The sequence below is a fragment of the Helianthus annuus genome, chromosome 10 (assembly GCF_002127325.2).
Source record: "Helianthus annuus cultivar XRQ/B chromosome 10, HanXRQr2.0-SUNRISE, whole genome shotgun sequence".
NCBI lineage: Eukaryota > Viridiplantae > Streptophyta > Magnoliopsida > Asterales > Asteraceae > Helianthus > Helianthus annuus.
In genome coordinates, this window is record NC_035442.2 from 119,174,366 (window position 1) to 119,189,616 (window position 15,251).

Genomic DNA, 15,251 nt, shown 5'->3' on the forward strand with positions numbered 1-15,251 from the left:
AGTATTATTCATTTTGTTTAATAAAAGTTTGGAGTTCGCTAAAGAATGAAGATCTGTTCAAAAAGGTGATGATACCAAATACATGTGTTCTCTCATCCTTCCTGTTCAAAAAGACTGACGACCACGCCACCACGACGACGACGGCGTCACCGACGACGGCCTATCGCCACCACCACTCGGTCTATTACAACTCGAAACAGAAACCCTAGGTCTCAAATCGGCATCTCCGTTACGGTTTCTGTTAAAAATTCGGTTTCTTTGAGTTTGTTGAACTACTACCGATACAACCGCCGGTAGTAACCGCTAACTGTAGACTCTTCTATCCGATACGCTGTGACTGAGTAAGGATTATTGTGAATAGGCGTTCACAGAGGCACGTAGCGCATACGCCGGTGATGCTGCTGAGACCGGTACCATGATTCTTACACCTCATTAATATATATGTATGTTGTTGTGTGTATAATGTGAAATTATGTACGTATAACGAGCTTAGAGATGGTGGTGATGCTGCTTGTGCCGCCGGCAACGGTGGGGGTGGGGGGTTGTGTGTGCCGATGAGGAGTTGAGAAGCGGTTCTCGTTTTTTTTTCAGTTTCGGTAAGTGTAGAATGCAAGGAAAAATAAATCCTAATTTTGGGTATTCTAAATTGCATATATAAAAACCTATTGTGTTGTCTTTCATCTGAATCGATCCTTTTACATTACTGATATAAAAATTATAATGTTTTTCTATAGAGATCGGATATATATATCAAGCAAGTGTGTAAAGGAATATGTCAAAGTGAATGATAAAGACAAGAGTGTTTTGATACCCGGATTGATGAATAAATGACCTGAATTCCTGTGAAGATCGATGGCTGTTCCCGGTGAAGAGCAAACGTTGCTGATAACGTGATAAAAACCAAAGAGAAACAGGGATAAACTTCATTCAATTCTTCACAATATTCAACATTACAATATATAGAGATAAACATAGCTGGAAACCCTAAAGCCCATAAGTAATGGGTTAGGCCTAAAAATATCTGGTTTATAACAGTATAAAGGTTTAGATCGAATTTTTGAAATTATTTTGCTACAATCATAATATCCTATTTTAAGAGGACCCGGGGCACTCCCGTGATAATATCAAGGAAACAAGTTCGACGCGTTATATCCCACCGCCGGTCCATACTTCAACGCGTTAATCTTCCACGGAAACCGATTTTCGTGATGTATTCAACGCGTTATGGTTTATTTTTGTGAGGGTATTTGTTGGTTGGGGGGAAATTGTTGGATGTGGTGGTGAGTGATGACCACCCCACTAAAAATGGTTGTGAGTGATGGAAAAATGGTCAATGACATGACGAAACTTGATTGATGCTTGTGAGTGATAAATTCTATCACTAGTGAACCACCCCTAGTCCCCTAATGGAGGCTTTTGAATTATTTTGTTGAAATCAACTCAAAAGTATATTTTCTATGAACCCAAAAGATCGCAAATGGTGGGCTGGTGCAGTTAGATTAAGTGAAATTGGGTCACGATAATCAAAAGAACTTATGAAAGTGGGCCACAGTAATCAAACAGGGATAGTATGGGCTCAATCCGGGTGTACAAATTGGGGTTTCATTTATGAATTAATTTCATATAGTTTTATAGAAAAAGTATATCGTACAATATCTCTTAATGCAGTGGCAGAGCTAGTCCATTAGTTTAGGGGTATCCTAATTTTTTTACCGTTCAATCATACAATAATAAAATAGAACGATAATAAATAAAGTAAAACAAATACCTAATAGATTTGTCATCTTTTTTCATAGTTTGAAATCGTTCCATCACATCGTCGTCTTTTATTTTATCAAAAGTTTCTTTTTCGACCACACAATAACAAAGGAATTCAAGTAATCAACCTTCAACTACAAAGAATTCAAGTACCTAGTTTAATAATAACAAAGAAAAATAGAAACTATAACTTTTTTTTTTGTAAAATTTAACTTATCTAAACATAAAACATTTACGATTTGTAGTCTTAAACCCTAAAAAACACAAAGTATAATCTACATAAACTATAACACTAATCAAGATATCAAAGGACAAGAAAAGTCACAAATCACCAATAAGTCAACGCCGGTCAACGACATCGATTTCAGTCAAAAGTTAACAGCAGGGACGACTCCAACAGGCTTCAGCAGGGACGATTAAACAATAGGCTTTAGCAGGGACGATCAAACAGCAGGGCAAGGGACGATTCTAGCAGAGTCGCTGGTTTCTGTTCGATACAGATACTTCTTCGACGTTTGGTTTTCCAAATTGTCGCATTTCAATTCAATCACCAATCGGGCTAAGCTTTGTTTATTTATCAATTGGGCCTCCTGTTAATTCTATTATTGTTAATTTGGCTTTATTTTATCATTCGAGCTTAATTAATCTATAAGTTTTCGGGTTGTAAAAAATGTTTGGGCTTATAAAAAAATAGGATTTTAGTAATATTAGGTAACCTATTTTTTTATTTGGGGTATCCTTTGTATAAAACTGAAAAAAAACCACTACGAATATGGGGTTGAGCCGTAGCCCGTGCTACGGCTCCTATAACTATAGTTCCGCCCATGGCTTAACGTATGTTGCGTTTGCGATGGCAAAATTGCACGTTTATGTTACCCAAAAATGAAAATCACATGTTGTGAAAAACCAAATATTGAATGTTATAAAAAAACGTTCGCATTTTAAAAAAAATAATAAATTCGCATGTTAAAAAAATCAAAATCGCATGTTGATAATGCATCCCGTACGCAGCGTACGTTAAGGCAATTTGTACAATAACCGACCTCTACTCTTACAAACTTGAAAATTTTCAAATACACTTAACCAAAACTAAAAGTATGATGTCTTGGGTTCAAGTCTCACTATGAGAAATGGCTAGTAGACATGAACATCAGTGGCGGAACTAGAAGACAAATTGAGGGGATCCTCAATTTTTTATTTCCTAGGGTCGTCCTTGAGATTTAAAGAGCCCGATGCAACTAGTAAAAATGGGCCCTTTAAAATTTTTTGTGACGAAAATTAGCGATTTTTTGTTAAAAATGTTTAAAAAAAAACTTTTTGGGTGTTTTTAGATTTTTTTAGGTATTTTTGGTTGTGTTCACATTGGTTCTCACGGTTCTCGCAATAAAGGGTGGTTCCTAACGGATCATTCTCATATGTATATATGTATATTATAATTATTACAGACTCATGTATTACATGAATAAAAAATATAAACAATTAGTATGATTTAGAAATTATAATATGATATTATATTTTGAGATAAGATATAAGTGAAATTACGTATTAATTAGGTATAGATAAGTGTGTTATGAAACTATTTTTGAAAGCAAAACTGTTAATCAACTTTTTGTAATCCATACTCTATAATAGATTGTCACTCTACTAAAATGATAACAAAAACTATATACTTTTATTTTGGTCAAAAATCAAGCAAAGATAATGCAACCAAATCTTTTGTTGTGTGATGCTTGAATCAATGAACAATGTTAAGGATAACACAGAAATGCAAAGAACAAATGACACAAGGATTTATACGAGGAAAAAGCCCTTGATCAAGAGTTGATCTCCGGCACAAAAAACCTCGGGTGATGGAAACTACCGATCACCAAGTAAGATTAAACAATAGAAATTTACAACTCGGGATGATAACAAGCTTGTTACAAGGATCACTAGTGTGTAAAGTGCAAAAAAGTGTATGAAATCGCCAAGTAGTATTCGAGAGCTGATTGAGAGCTGTTACGAGAATGTGTGTATGCCAAAATTAGCTAAGTGTTCTACTCAAGCTTGTTATCCCCATTTTATCTTAGTAACAACTAAGATAACTAACTATCCGAAATTTGTGCAAGCTCCCCACGATCTCCATAACGTCCATATAAGCCAAGCACGTGCGGAATATTGAGGGAATATGCTCCAGGAATTTCGGTGAGACTTGGTCCATGCCTTCGTTCCTGTAAAACAAGCTTACGTACAAGGTAGACAATTGTTAGTATAAGGATAACAATAAGGATCCTAAATCCTGATCCTGCAACACCTGCTGAGGATCCTTAATTTAAACAAAATTGAGGATCCATGATCCTGGCAGCACTTGAGGATCCGTGATCCTTAGGATTGTAAAATCCTCCCCTAACAATTGCCCCCAAAATATAAGGAGTAAAATGTAAATTGTTGAGTTATATTTTCTTGATCCTATCCGTAACAAACTAACGGATATATAGCCGTTAGGATAGAACTATCCGTTATCGATCATACGTCACTTGAAGCGACATTCCTGCAAAATCATCATTATAAATTCAAGTTATAGATAAGGGTTGAGGAGCATTTAAATTCATGCGTTTCATCCTTTAAATCCTCAATTGAAGATCAAGCAGGTACTTCTCTCTCTCCTCGTTCCATCACCTGCAACGGAGGAAAGGATCACTGCTTTCTGGAACCTTGACCCTGCAATAAGATCTTTCCAAGCAATCACCAAGGATTCTCAAGAAGTATCCTCAGGCTCAGTCACGATGTCAAGTAAGTATCCATGTTTATAAGTAATTAATTGTTGTAAATGAAAATGAAACAAGAATACTTATTTGATATTCTGGATTGACAGGCGCTGGAAAATCCTCAAAGTCTGCCTCCCGCTTCAGTGTTAGTGACCTCAGCAATGTTGGTCCTCGATCTGCCAAGAAGAAAGCTGCTGCTAGCCCCAGCACCATAGTTCCCAAGTCTGTGACCTCCAAGGGGGGAAAGAAAAGAAAGGCCACTGAAGCTGAAAACCTGGACGGTTTGCCTCTGATCCGCCACTAGTTCGAGGAGTATTTCTCTGAGGTAAGGATCCTGGATCCTGACTGATGATCCTGCCTGCTTGAGGATTAAGGATTCTGAACTTTACCCTGTCTGTTCTTGCAGAAATTCACCGAGATCCAAATGTTGTTTGATGCTTGCGTTGAGGAAGCAGAGCAGAAGCATTTGGAGTTCCAAAAATTCTTCCTAGCCAAGGATCAAACCATCTCCTCTCTCGAAAAGGACCTCAACCTGGCTAAGAAGCAGGTGGTCATAGCCCAAATTGATGCTGATCATGAGAAGCATGAGCTGCTGGACGATACCAAAGTCTCTGCCGCGATCACTATGTACGAAATCAAGCTTCAAATGGCTCAAGAGGCTGAGGATCCTAACTTCGACGGGACCACTTGGGACAAGGAAGGCTGGAAAGCAAAACTGGCTGAGCTAAAGGATGAGGAGGAGGCTACGGAGGTCCTGGCAATCGAGGCAAGTGGCAGCGGGAAGGATCAAGCTGGAGGTGATGCTGGTGGAGATGCGGCCAAGGTGTGAGCTGCTGAAATGGGCGATGATGGATATTCTAGACGCGGCCGGAGCCCATTTTTTAGAATTTGGTAGTAGTTTTTGGTTAGGGTGTTTTTTAAACAATGATGGGTTGTACTTGAACAACAGTTTTTAGGTTTATGGATCATGGATCCTTGGACAATAGGTAGGATAATGGGTGGTGGATGGATCCTCTGTTTGGGGGATGAAACCACTTGTTATCCTGCCAACTTTTATTTCCTGCACTATTAAGACCTGTTAACAATGGACACCCTTTGCCAACCCAAGTGGACGGGCCACGTATTGCTGGTAGAAGCTTGGGTTGGAAATTTTGACAACCTTAAAAGGGTTTATCTTTGTGAATAAATAAAATTTTAACTTTTTGGCTATTTCCCGTGTTGTTATCCTTGTGAATTCTTTATTTTCCAACTGTTGTTATATACTTTATTTGAATTTATTAAGTTTATCAAATCATGTTTAAAAGTTTTAGAATATGACCAAGGATCAAATATCCTATAGTCGATATATTCAGAAAAGTTATGCAACTTAAGGATCATTAGTTCTGTTGTCAAAGGGTAAGGGTCACTTAAATAATGAACAAAATCAAAGTGATTAAGGATCATACCGTAACACCCTTGTTATTATCTAACGTTTATCGTATAATTTAATCTCAAAACCATGTAATTATAGTCACAATTATACTGAAAATACCGGCTTGCTAAAAACTTTTACAATTTAAAGTGATACAACATAATGTGATTTTAATTCGCCGTTATAGAATAACGACAAAACAACATTGCGGAAGCTTCGTTTAACGTGTGTTCGGTTCTTGCTCGATGCTTGATCTTCATCCGGGACTAACGACATTCACCTGTGATCAAAACCAACTTAAAAGTCAGTTTTGATAATTAAATAACCAATATAATAAGGAAATTAGGAAAAATGCAACATTGATATCTTGATCCACAAACAATCAATTGAATTCTGGCCTCCACCGTAACTTACGGTGGTCACCGTAAGTTACGGTGGCCCCTGAATGTCAAATTCCCCCACCGTAAATCAGGGGTGTTCTACCGTAAAAGTTTTAGCTCCACCGTAACTTACGGTGGCACCGTAAGTTACGGTGGCCCCTTCATCCCACCTTTCCATTTTTTTTGCCGTTATTTGACACGAAAACTTTCGTATCTTTCAATACGCTTATCCGTTTGACCCACCGTTTCTTCCCATGTGATTGTAATTTGATCCCCCATCATGTGGAGTTAAAATCCAACATCCGGATTAACAAAATTTAAGACTTTCAAGTCTTCGGCTTATTACCCCTTTTCACCAAATTTTGACCCGTTTGTGATTTTATCAAACAACATGATTGTTTGATCCCGATTTCACATGAACCTTATAATTTCAATGTTGTCTATCATATTAGGTTTAATTCACAAGTTTAGGTATGATCTTAAACCCGTTTATACTTCAAGGATTGTTTTGACCCGTTACGGTATTTAAGCACTTTCGAGCCTAAAATCACTTCTATTGCTTCTAGCATTCCTTCACCACATTTCTTATCCTATAATCTCCCACCACAACTGTATTTATGGTGGATATAATGTGGTGATCTATGAAAACCAAATTTTTACCTATCGAATCATTATTTTACGGCAAAACTCAAATAGTACCATTTGACTAATGTATTACTTCTTTCAGCTTCTATACTTATTCTAAGTATCTAACTAATCATAAAATTCGTTTCCAAGCAACCTTTAAGGGTTGTTTGCTAAGTTTAACTTATAAGGGCGTTTTGGTCCATCTTGGCCCTTCATTAACGATAAGAGATTACTGTAACATGTTTAACCCATAAGCCCCCTTTTCAACTATGATTTTATTTGAAAGGTCAATAGGCCTTTCAAACGTAATGACCATCGTTTGTAACATTCGGTTTACCTATTTGAGTAACCAAAAATCTATTTTAGAGTCCGATTAACTCTCATTAAACCTTACGTTTAAATGAGAGTTATCATATTATGCGTACCTGGCTCGGATCATTATATAGTCCCATTTAAGTACCTTGCCTCAATAGCCGCTAAGTAATTGCGATGTAAATATCCACTCGATAATTATTTCTGTAATTATACAACTCAACAAAGCATTAGTAGATATTGTCAAAAAGTGATAATTTTCACTTTTTGACCCGTTTGGTCTAAATGACCGATTATATTGGCGAGATGAAGCTTATTGCCATCTCGTCTACACGACTCGCTCCGGTTTACACCATACGGTCGTTTTAATTGCAAATCGCCTCTTAATACTTTTTGGCCTATTAAGGCTTACGAAATACGTATCTTTCAAAACCAACAATTATTGTCAACAAGTGACCAAATTACAATTTTACCCTTATTGGTTATCTTGTTCCGTATAACTACACGCCGGAACACCATGTCTCAAATTTCCATTTGTCTTATCCGTAATTCATACGACAAAAGAACATTCTAAAATATATGACTAGTGTAAGCTATACTTACCTTGCATCCAAGCAACGTTTTCTTTTCGTACTTGCTCCATTTGACCCGCTTCCTCCCAAGCCTTCATCTAGCTTGTCAAGAGTCAAACTATCATCCTAATTCGTAAGACGGTTAGTTTAGTCATTATTAGCTACGACTATTCCATCTTACAAATTTTTATGTCGAATCTACCATTCGACTTCATTATTGGTTAGTTTAACTTTCTAAAAGTTAACTACCGTTATTCATATAATATGCACGATTAAGGCAAATCGACATTATGATTAGAACCTGTTTTATCCCATATCTCATGTAATTAGTCAAGCTTGCCAATTACGCGTTTCACTTGAATTTCAACACTTTACTTCTCATTTAGGCATTTTAACGAACACCTAATGGGCATAATTCTACACATTTGCTAACTAGTTCATAACTAGTCATTTTTACCAAGATTAACATCAAAATTCAACCACTATCACTTATAATCAAATACTCAAACTTGCAAATTGTTTAAGTATTTCATGATTACTTAACATGCATGATGATTCTAATCATAATCATATCATCAAATCCATCTTATAACTAATACCCACTTAGCCTAGTGTGAGAATTCATTCAATCATTCAATTCCTATCATGTTATGCATGATTTCACTTAGGGTTTTGTTATTAAACATGTATACATCACTAATTCAGTCCTAATTTCTATGATTTATACCAAAATCGCATATAGTGATGTTCATTCAATTTTTACAACTTCATGTAACAACACAATTTTACATACCTCTTGATCCCCTTGACTTGGTGATCATTTGTATGTATTCATGCCTTTGATTCGAGCCCGATTTGGCCTTCAATTTGGTTGATTTTGTGAAACTAGGGTTTTGGTTCTTGGAGAACCTTCTGGTCGACGTACAGAACACACACCTTGTGTGTGTGTTTTGTATTTTAATTTTATTTTATAATTAAACTTTCCATTTATCCGAATCTGGCCCCTCTTGTTTGGTTAGTTATTAAGTAGGACACAACCTACTTATTTCTAACAATATTCCCACTTATTAACTAGGTTAAACATTCCTAGTTAAATTAGTGGGTTCGGGAAATCTACGACGTAGTTTATTTTGAGTCCCGTTGACTCAGGCTTTGATAAACTTTACTTTCCCACAAGCTTTCGTTCAGCTTTTATTTAATATTAGGCTTATTTATTTAAAAATCATAATATTCACCGGGTTACTTTACCCCTAACGGTAATTTACCCGTCTTTTAGTACTAACGTAGTTTAATTTCCAGATCTGTTTTCGGGGTGTTACAAGTCTACCCCCCTTAAAGAGGTTTCGTCCTCGAAACCTTTTCTTACATAATTTGTCGAGTTTAACTCCATGCATTTGCTCTCGATAATCAATTGAGCATTGCTCATATTCTAACCAATTGTTAGTATTACCAGAAAAGTATGATAATATCTTTTTGGTTACTAATCATCTACATATCTTATACGACATAATGCAACTTGAAATAACGTAATCTCGTTATTTCCACTAGTTTAATTAACTTAGCAATATTCATCACTCGGCTCAATATTCGCCACTCGGCTCTAATGTGATTATACTTCACATTACACTTCTTGACCGTGATCATGTCACGTCATGCCAAATTTTACATCAACTTTCTATTTTCAGAATTATCACTTTTCGAATACATCGTCTTGCACCTGCCAGTGTCAAGGCTTATATCTTTCATGTTTACTATTTATACGTCTATCAGAGTTGATATTTGTAAAAACGTTATTTCTTACCAAAACCAAAGTTTTAGTTTAGCGTCTTCTCTTTATTCTTTGTCAATTATCCATATCGGGATATTGACAGTCTAAAAATTTATTCTTTTACAGTCTTTATTCTGTGCGAGGATTCTCAACTGATCCTCTCGCTTTGTCTAATTAACCCGTAGGTTTTATCACTTAGCCTTATGGGCTATTTTGATTAAACTTTCATCTTTTTAGGGCGAAGTCCTTGTAATTTATTTCTTTCTAATCATGACCCGTGGGTCGTTTTATCCTCATAGACCTTTCCATTGTTTATAACCCCAAAGGTTATATTGATCCCGTAGATCATTCCCTGCTCATGACATTCTTAAAATTTCATGTTTGGTGTCAGGGCACCATGTTTTTGTTTAACATCATTTATTTTCGTCTTGATATAATCTTTGACCTTGACCGTAGTCTAAGGCTACATTCGTTTCTTTTCGGACACATTTTCCGACTTTATGACTTCTCACGTCATTTATGCGTCGGTTTATCTTATGCTCACCATTATCCAGTTTACATACATTCGTATTTGATTATGTCCCATTACCGGGCTCATTATTCTTTTGCTTTTAATGTTACTATTGTCCCGCTTGTGTTTACTCATGCCGTCCGGCATGATATTATATTCGACTCGTTCAACTTTAAAATAGTTGAACATAATTTATTCACAACTCTATTTACATTATCTTGTCATATTTTAGTTATGACTCTAAAACCCGAGTCTTTTAACTTTCCATCCGGGTTCCCGTTTCTCGGTCTACGCATGTGTTTAATTCCTACCCATCAACCGGGTGTTTTACCGAAGTCGTTATTATTGCAACCCTCCCGGTATGCATTAAGATCTCGCTTCATCTTTATATTCCGACTTTGTCCTCGAGTTTGGCGTTTTACAAAAACGACCCATTTAGAGACATATTCGCATTTTCCGAGTTCAAGTATAATTACACCCCCTCCCAGTGCATATCTTGATCATTCTACATGTTTATATCCTTCGGGTTCGAGTGTAAGTACACCCCTCCCAATATATGTCTACATCATCTTACATGTTTCCATGTCTACATGTTTATATTCTTCGGGTTCGAGTGTAAGTACACCCCCTCCCAATACATGTCTACATCATTTTACATGTTTCCATGTCTACATGTTTATATTCTTCGTGTTCGAGTGTAAGTACACCCCCTCCCAATACATGTCTACATCATTTTACATGTTTCCATGTCTACATGTTTATATTCTTCGGGTTCGAGTGTAAGTACACCCCCTCCCAATACATGTCTACATCATTTTACATGTTTCTTTGTCCCATTCACCTCGTCCTTACTACATCGGATGTAAGCATGTCCATTATAAAAAGTTTATGGTACCACGTGCTCACCACTTACTTGGCTAGAGTAAATGATCAACACCTGGTATACAAGCCCTTTTTAAAATTTTCACATTACACCCAATATAAGTAATGCCTTTATTCGTTTCTCTTGGAAACCATATCCCGGATAGGTTTTCTATTCGGGGTTTTCCAAGTTTTCAATCTGCATATGCAACTTTCAATCTCTACGTATTTGTTGCATTTTACTGTATGTGCAATTAAATTTGAAATGTGCACCTGGTAACTGCTTGCCCTAACGGGCTTTCTTGCCATTACTTATTTGCGATTGTTACGCGATTTAGGTCCTTGATGAGTATGCTCTTCTTGTCATATCTCGGACCGTTCCATCATCATACCCACAATTTGTTCAACTCTCGTCATCTTCAGACGCGAGTGTCCTTCAATTAAAACATTCACAAGAGTTAGTAATTTCAACTTCAATAATCGCCCGTATTATAATACAAGGCTTTTTCTACTATACGCATCAACGCGCGTATTTTCGTCAACCATATTAATCATTTTAATTGGGGTAACGTGTATCACACGATAGCCCTATGTGTTGCTTACAACACTTTAGCATGCTAAGCTATTAACATACATATACTTACCGGATTTGCGATCAAGCCTCGAACCGAACACACCTTACTCTTTAACCATGAGCTCTGATTACCAACTTGTAACACCCTTGTTATTATCTAACGTTTATCGTATAATTTAATCTCAAAACCATGTAATTATAGTCACAATTATACTGAAAATACGGGCTTGCTAAAAACTTTTACAATTTAAAGTGATACAACATAATGTGATTTTAATTCGCCGTTATAGAATAACGACGAAACAACATTGCGGAAGCTTCGTTTAACGTGTGTTCGGTTCTTGCTCGATGCTTGGTCTTCATCCGGGACTAACGACATTCACCTGTGATCAAAACCAACTTAAAAGTCAGTTTTGATAATTAAATAACCAATATAATAAGGAAATTAGGAAAAATGCAACATTGATATCTTGATCCACAAACAATCAATTGAATTCTGGCCTCCACCGTAACTTACGGTGGTCACCGTAAGTTACGGTGGCCCCTGAATGTCAAATTCCCCCACCGTAAATCAGGGGTGTTCTACCGTAAAAGTTTTAGCTCCACCGTAACTTACGGTGGCACCGTAAGTTACGGTGGCCCCTGCATCCCACCTTTCCATTTTTTTGCCATTATTTGACACGAAAACTTTCGTATCTTTCAATACGCTTATCCATTTGACTCACCGTTTCTTCCCATGTGATTGTAATTTGATCCCCTATCATGTGGAGTTAAAATCCAACATCCGGATTAACAAAATTTAAGACTTTCAAGTCTTCGGCTTATTACCCCTTTTCACCAAATTTTGACCCGTTCGTGATTTTATCAAACAACATGATTGTTTGATCCCGATTTCACATGAACCTTATAATTTCAATGTTGTCTATCATATTAGGTTTAATTCACAAGTTTAGGTATGATCTTAAACCCGTTTATACTTCAAGGATTGTTTTGACCCGTTACGGTATTTAAGCACTTTCGAGCCTAAAATCACTTCTATTGCTTCTAGCATTCCTTCACCACATTTCTTATCCTATAATCTCCCACCACAACTGTATTTATGGTGGATATAATGTGGTGATCTATGAAAACCAAATTTTTACCTATCGAATCATTATTTTACGGCAAAACTCAAATAGTGCCATTTGACTAATGTATTACTTCTTTCAGCTTCTATACTTATTCTAAGTATCTAACTAATCATAAAATTCGTTTCCAAGCAACCTTTAAGGGTTGTTTTCTAAGTTTAACTTATAAGGGCGTTTTGGTCCATCTTGGCCCTTCATTAACGATAAGAGATTACTGTAACATGTTTAACCCATAAGCCCCCTTTTCAACTATGATTTTATTTGAAAGGTCAATAGGCCTTTCAAACGTAATGACCATCGTTTGTAACATTCGGTTTACCTATTTGAGTAACCAAAAATCTATTTTAGAGTCCGATTAACTCTCATTAAACCTTACGTTTAAATGTGAGTTATCCTATTATGCGTACCTGGCTCGGATCATTATATTGTCCCATTTAAGTACCTTGCCTCAATAGCCGCTAAGTAATAGCGATGTAAATATCCACTCGATAGTTATTTCTGTAATTATACAACTCAACAAAGCATTAGTAGATATTGTCAAAAAGTGATAATTTTCAATTTTTGACCCGTTTGGTCTAAATGACCGATTATATTGGCGAGATGAAGCTTATTGCCATCTCTTCTACACGACTCGCTCCGGTTTACTCCGTACGGTCGTTTTAATTATAAATCGCCTCTTAATACTTTTTGGCCTATTAAGGCTTACGAAATACGTATCTTTCAAAACCAACAATTATTGTCAACAAGTGACCAAATTACAATTTTACCCTTATTGGTTATCTTGTTCCGTATAACTACACGCCGGAACACCATGTCTCAAATTTCCATTTGTCTTATTCGTAATTCATACGACAAAAGAACATTCTAAAATATATGACTAGTGTAAGCTATACTTACCTTGCATCCAAGCAACGTTTTCTTTTCGTACTTGCTCCATTTGACCCGCTTCGTCCAAGCCTTCATCTAGCTTGTCAAGAGTCAAACTATCATCCTAATTCGTAAGACGGTCAGTTTAGTCATTATTAGCTACGACTATTCCATCTTGCAAATTTTTATGTCGAATCTACCATTCGACTTCATTATTGGTTAGTTTAACTTTCTAAAAGTTAACTACCGTTATTCATATAATATGCACGATTAAGGCAAATCGACATTATGATTAGAACCCGTTTTATCCCATATCTCATGTAACTAGTCAAGCTTGCCAATTACGCATTTCACTTGAATTTCAACACTTTACTTCTCATTTAGGCATTTTAACGACAACACCTAATGGGCATAATTCTACACATTTGCTAACTAGTTCATAACTAGTCATTTTTACCAAGATTAACATCAAAATTCAACCACTATCACTTATAATCAAATACTCAAACTTGCAAATTGTTTAAGTATTTCATGATTACTTAACATGCATGATGATTCTAATCATAATCGTATCATCAAATCCATCTTATAACTAATACCCACTTAGCCTAGTGTGAGAATTCATTCAATCATTCAATTCCTATCATGTTATGCATGATTTCACTTAGGGTTTTGTTACTAAACATGTATACATCACTAATTCAGTCCTAATTTCTACGATTTATACCAAAATCGCATATAGTGATTGTTTTGGTCAAAAATCACACAAGGATAATGCAACCAAACTCTTTGTAAACGGGGAATGATGCTTGGTTCGATGAACAAAGATAAGGATCACTATAATGAAAATTGCACAAGTGACACAAGGATTTATACGAGGAAAAAGCCCTTGATCAATGAATGATCTCCGGCATAAAAAACCTCGGGTGATGGAAACTACCGATCACCAAACTTTAATATAACAAATAATGGTTACAACTTCGGATGGTAACGAGCTAGGTACAAGGATCACTATAGTATCGTATGCTAAAGCGTGTGAGAAGTGTGTTGTGTCTTCGGCATGTTCAAGAGTGCCATTTATACAAGTGTGTGTGGTCTTATTTTAGGCAAATCACCTAACTACTAGCTCGTTACCCCTTTAGAAATAGAAGTAAATTTAACCTAAATAATCGCCCTTGAATTGTGCTGAGTTTCCATATTTGTCATAACGTCCATCTTTGATTATGCATGTGCGAGATTAGCGTGATAGATTCCTTGTTTACGTTGCTAAGACTGGATCCAACTCGTAATTCCTGCAAGATAATATTAAGTCCAAAGAGAACAGTCGTTAGTATGAGGATCCTTGGAATGATCCGTGATCCTGATCCCGGAGCTCCTCTAAGGATCACTATCTGCCAAAGAAACAAGGATCACTTGTTAGGATCACATGTTAGGATCATATGTCATAAAAATCCAGCCCTAATAATTGCCCCCAAAATATAAGGAGTATTTATGTAATATAAACGAGTTATATTTTGCTGAATCTTATCTCTAACTAACTCAACGGATATATAGTCGTTAAGGTGGAACTATCCGTTATGGTCTGACGTCATGGAGGTGACAGCCCTGCACAATCATGATTATAAATAGAAATAGGGATAGGATCGAATGCATTTAAATTCAAAGCAACTCCCTTTATAACCGTATTCAGAAGATCAACCAGGTATTCTCCTTTTCATCTTCTTCTATTCTTCTGT

General features: G+C 36.4%; 1 long non-coding RNA gene across 1 annotated transcript; it reads right to left on the minus strand.

Moving 5' to 3' along the window:
* Positions 1 to 7,838: 7,838 nt before the first annotated feature.
* Positions 7,839 to 8,737, minus strand: LOC110881908. Its single transcript, XR_002559935.2, has 2 exons — positions 8,601 to 8,737; positions 7,839 to 7,925 (listed from the first exon to the last, which is right to left on the minus strand). It is a non-coding gene; the product is annotated as an uncharacterized LOC110881908 (long non-coding RNA).
* Between the last annotated feature and the right edge of the window lie 6,514 nt (positions 8,738 to 15,251).